The sequence below is a fragment of the Trichoplusia ni genome, unplaced genomic scaffold, assembly GCF_003590095.1.
Source record: "Trichoplusia ni isolate ovarian cell line Hi5 unplaced genomic scaffold, tn1 tig00000182, whole genome shotgun sequence".
Taxonomy (NCBI): domain Eukaryota; kingdom Metazoa; phylum Arthropoda; class Insecta; order Lepidoptera; family Noctuidae; genus Trichoplusia; species Trichoplusia ni.
The window spans coordinates 98,626-104,679 of NW_020799994.1; the positions used below are offsets into that span (position 1 = coordinate 98,626).

Here is a 6,054-nt window from a genome sequence, read left to right on the forward strand (position 1 = left end):
TAACTATGCCAAATACCGATAAAACTAATTGATTTAAGTAAGTCACGTGCTTTCAAAAAACCTCAGTAATCTATGCAATATTGTTATATTAGACTTCACACACATTAACAATGCTTACTTTACACCGACAATCGACATGCATATAAATTAAAACCAAACAACAAATGGCCAAACCAAATAAGTTAATAAAATAAACAAAATCAAGCGAAAACATACACATGAAAAACAATACCAATACCTATTTACCTATCGACAATATTTTATATTTTCGGAATATTATGTACTACGCAATCATTAACGAAAAGATATTAAAATTTCCTCATAGTTCAATACATGTTTATAAACTTCTCGGGTAGGTACACCTGCAGTGGCACGTGGACATTCGAAAAGAGACCATAACGTTGCTCTCCGCCCATGGCAGCAATAGTCAATGTAGTGTTACATAACAAGATTATTACATTACCAAAAAAAACGTTCCATTAAAATTGCTGTGAGTTAAAACAACTCACGTTTTGATGTTTTGGTTAGACACGGAAACGATAAAACATTTGCTACGGATACATTTAGTCGTGCGCACGTCAAATGCTCGCTGCTTTCTTTGTATATATTTTTATAGCAGTTACTTATGCCTATATAAAGTATATATATTTCATTTTAAATATTTAAGTTTACAATAGGTCTTAGGAATTGGTTCTAGGCAGGTAAATAAACGAGTGGGTTATGTATGGATGTGGTCTTAAGTGGTTCTGTTTGAAGATTTATATCCTGTTCAGGATCCCAGCAAAGACCTACGGTTGATTTACTTATAAAAATATATATATATACCTAGATTTCATTAGTGGTTTTAGTTCTTATAGCGGTACGTGCAGTCAGCACCTCAGGGGACCAATTCAGTACGGGGTAAAGGGCCCCAATTCTGCTAATTACAATAGCCAATATTTTTTTCACTTTGAAATTTTGTATGGGTTTGTAAACTCAAGGACAATAAAATGAATTTTCAATTATTGTGTTGGCATAATGCTTAAGAGAATAGGAATAATTTCAAATTTAATCCTATTGCCATTCATTCATCGGCCATTGTAAAATAGCAGACTCAGGGCCCTGGTCAATACAATGAGTTCACAATTATTAGGGTCAAAATACTTAAAGTAGGTACAAATAGTTTCAAATTTAATAAAATTTCGATACATATAGGTATATCTATATCATCGGTCATAGTATCTAATTAGCGGATTTGGGGCCCAGGAAACTCACTGCCACACTTACACACGTTAATTAGTTATGAAAGGATTTCCAGTAATAGGGTCGAAGGGGTACCAGCAATTAGAAATGAAATATAAACCCCAAAGTTATAGTTACGTCTCTAAGTGGGACAATCAGTGTGGATTAACAGGCTATTGATGAATAGTTACGCAAATATTTATATTACTATCTAACCACCTACATAGTGTCATATAGGTACCTAGATAGAAACATCACAATAGACGTAATCACCAGAAAAAATACCATTTTGATCATGTTTCAAAACACAACGCAATCATATTTTTATACCAAGACTTGTAGAAAATTATAATATCTTTTCAGTATTTTGATTATCTATTAGCAGTAACAAATAGTCGATACATGAAATGAAGTTTTTACATGTAAATAAATTTTAGTTTAATTATACAATTGATTTTATACTATTTATTACAAGAAAAGTAATGCAAGTGGAATCAGACAGTCCGTTTGTATTCCGCATTCAATAAAATTATCAAGTATTTTGTACTTAATAGTTTAGGTAACACACGCTACTAAAGTAGCCTATTTACTGTTTACACATAAGTAGGTACACTGTAACATTAATTATTACGTACATACGGAATAATGAGCAATACATTGATATTTAATTTTTGGCAAGCTACTCAATGGTCAGTTGGCTTACCGCTGACAACAGGTTCTATACAATATTTATAAATTGTTATATATATTTAAAGTGGTTTCTTATTTTTTATTATTGCTGTTGGCTAGCTGTTTTATTATTTTTGTTTGAGTACAAAAACTCACTAATTATTGCCCTTTGCTCACTACTCCGCATTGTCTTAAACGACTTCATGTAAATTAAGAGCCCACAAATCAAAAATTAGAATTTATATTTATTCATTGTAAAAATATTTTTCTTTAATACATTTTTATTGTTTAATTTTAAATGTCTCATCTCTATAGAAAAAGACCGGTATATCGGTAAATTTAATGTTACCAAAATTTATTGGCAATTCCTAGAAATATACTGTGAGTGTAAGTAAAATATTTAAAAAAATGTTTTTGTTAACTAATTCTAGAGTTAAGATCAATCAAAAGAGCAAAGGCATTATTTTAACTGTACCAGTGACGCAAAATATAATTTTATGAAAAGAACTGTAATTTACAATAAAAGGTAGGTATTAGCTAAGAATTACCAATATATATTTTATGACAGTGCACAGTTAACTGGCAGTTATATTTATTAACGTATTTGTCTCCTTAGAGATAATTAATTGTAGTGGATGTCGCATTAGTTACCTCGTTTTAGGTATATATCCAGTCTTGCAATTTGTACAACCATCCTTCCAATTTCATCTAATTGTTATATACAGTGTCTATTGGATCCGTGCCCTAGAGCTACGCCTATGTATACCCATTCAATAAACAATCCCACATTGCTTAGTAACAAAAATATTCTAACTATTTATTTCGTCAAAAATAGACATCTGTCTACAATTTTACATACCCACATCCATCTGAGGAAACATACACAATAAATTTATAATAATCAACATTATTTGTTAAACAATGATAACAATCAATAGATTTCTATTTTTTTACTATACAATGTATGAACGCTCAACAGTTACTGTTAAATCAAAGTTTTACCTATTAATGTACAAAGCACAGTACACTTATTTTCTACAAAACTCATAATTAACACTGAACTTGCGATAGGTCATCAATACACAGGTTAAGGCAAGTTTCCGATTCTGACGACGTTCCGCAGCCACCACAATAGTAACTCCTATATTGTTCTCTCGCTTTGTTTGAGATAGTGTTTGGGAATCGTAGTCTTGCAGTTCCTAGCGTATTGAGACGAGCCTTATTGTAGGGTGAACATTTTATATATATGTATTTTTTTTAATTAAAATGGTTAGCAATTTAAATATTTTAATTATTTTTAAGTGAATACAGCAATTTTTTGACATTATTTAGTCAATATTTAGGTAGAGTTTGTGTACATGTTCTAATATATAAAAATCTATAATATTTAGCGAAAAATATCCTCAATAAGCAAAGGTTTATTTGCTGGCTGCTGTTCTCTTAAATTGAAGCAAAATTTTCAAGGTTTAATTAACTAATATTTTTACTATACAACCATGACAGTTTGAATCCTTGGTAATGGTAACTTTTTTTAAAGGCCTTTGTTAGTAGGTCCTTTATATAAATATAATCATTTCTTTAATATATAAAAACTACAGAATATTAGTAACATAAATAAATTTGACATGAGCTTAAAGCAGTGAATGCCATGTAACAATTAAATAAAAACAAGTATTGCAAATTCTGGTTAAGAAACATGTCAACAAGAATAAAGAAACCATGATAGAAAACTTAAGTCATCAATCATTTTGATAGATATTTTTATACTAACTCATTTAATAAACCGAAATTCTTTTAAGAATAAGGCATCATATTTTAATGACTACTCAAAATATTGAACACTAAATCTTCTTTTTCTTATTGAAATAAATTTCAAAGTGATGTTGTTTGTTTATTATGGTTTAACAAGTTTCAGAATCATAATTTGTATATATAGAAATAAATGACAATCTTTCGGATGTCAAAAGTTACCCAATAGTACTGAATCATCAAAATTTTATTATTACCCATATAACCAATTTTATGAAAAGCAATAAGTTTCATAAAGATTAACATTGTCAAAATTTGGTAGATTATAAATTAATGTATGTTAAATGATAAAACACACAACAGCAGTAATTTCATTATCAGTATAGACATTACATAATGAATCCAGTGTTATTAATGCTTGCTTTATGAAACTTCTTCATTCTGAATCAAATAAGTGTCAAGAAAAGTAACAAAACACAAGCAATTCCATAATAAATAAATAACATCAGTAGCAAACTATATATGTAAACCATTCACATCACCCATAGAACAACCCTTTTGTATAGTGTAGATAAAACAAATGATAATTATCTAATTGTTGCTACAATCACAGAAATTATTGTGAGCTTTCAACCAGATGTTAGATCAAACCGAGTGGCCTTGGGACTGATGCCTTTGTCCCCACTGACTAGAGGGTCCCTGTGCAGAGTTACCTTGTTGCATCCATGACAGAAAGTTTGGTGGTGCTGGCGGTGCTGAAGATGCTGGTCCTGCAAAAGCTCCTTGCTCCGACCCACCGGACGGTATGTTGTTGATAAGGCCCCAGCCTGCTTGGTTTAATGCTGCTGCTACAAGTGCCTGATTTACTGGCAAGCCTCCCATCCCCAATGGCATACTACCACCTTGGGCTTGACCACCTCCTCCAGCAACTGCAGTTTGTCCATGTTGTCCCGATATGCTTAAAGCTTGCATATTTACCATATCCATGTTTCGGCTGCTCCAAGAGTTATTATTAGTAGCATTATGAGGGTGACCTTCTTCATAGTTCCTGCCAGGCATATTGCGCTGATTGGCTCCACTTTTGTTTTGTTTAGGTGAAGCATTTGAAACATTTACAGAAACACCTTTTATAATATGATCTTGACCACAGAGGCTTTGTGCTACCTCAGGATCCAAAAACGTAATAAAGCTGAATGCTCTGAATGGTTTTGGGATAAACACATCAGTTACTTCCCCAAACTGTGAAAAATATTCTCTCAGGTCATTGGCTGTAAGTTCTTCTGTGCAACGACCTACGAACACTTTACACGGCATTGACGCAACTGAACCTTCTTTTGAATTCGGTATCCGAACATCGCACCATCTTCCATCAATCATATGGCGCTGGGCAAGTACTCTCATCTGAGAGGTATACGAAGCGAATCTAATAAAGGCGAAACCTTTCGACATACCGGTCTTCGGATCTCTCTTTAATTGTGCCATAAGAACCTCCCCAAACTTCTCAAAGTATTCGCGTACAGTTTGCTCCGTCGCTTTCCAAGGTAAACCCAACACTATTAGATCAGAGCACAGATTATCGTTACGCTTGCTTTTCGACGCAGACGACTCTGAATTTTCACCAGATTTACGTTTAGTCTCTTTAGGAAAGCTGCATATGTACAGATGATTGCCCCATCCTTCTGGGGGAGGGTACAATCTGCCATCTCTTAATCTGATGCCCCTGATATTTTTCGTCTCGGGGTGACGATATTTCAGGCCACAACAGCCTGGAAATTGCGCAGATACAGTTGTTAACATCAACGTACCATCCTCTTCGATAGGTAATTCTATGGGTTCCTCATTTTCATCTTCAGCCACGGGCAAGTACTCGAAGGACATTATTTCTTATTCATGAACAAGATTGATAAAAAATGATAAAAATAAACACAGTTATTATACTTAACACTATACAAATGTACAATTTTTATGTCATATAAATAAATAAAATTAATTAACGTCACCTACGGGTTATGAACCCATTGCAATTTGCAGGTTGAAAACATAGTTCGATTAAATAATTTTGATCTATTGTAGAGTTGGAATCAAAGGGAATTTATAGAGTTACAAGTGTCAAATATTGGTGATCATGCTATAGTAATAGACAACTTTCTAAAATTGACATTTTACATCATCACAATGTTGCCCTTGAATAAATAGGAGCATCGACAGAACTTATTTTTATTACCGCTTGATTGACATCACTTTTGTTCACTGCTAGTACACCTACAAAAGTTATAGTTGAAGCTGTAAAATTAAATGTGGGAAATGATGACAAAAGTGTCTTTACAAGGTGAAAAGACTTGCTTTATTGATACAAAGTAGGCGATTATGATTATGTTACAACTAGACCTACTTCTACTATATATCACAAAGTTT

The 6,054-nt window shown here is 32.6% G+C and overlaps 1 pseudogene; it reads right to left on the reverse strand.

Annotated features, from left to right (window-relative positions):
• Positions 1-1,577: 1,577 nt before the first annotated feature.
• Positions 1,578-5,756, reverse strand: LOC113506988 (annotated as a pseudogene).
• Between the last annotated feature and the right edge of the window lie 298 nt (positions 5,757-6,054).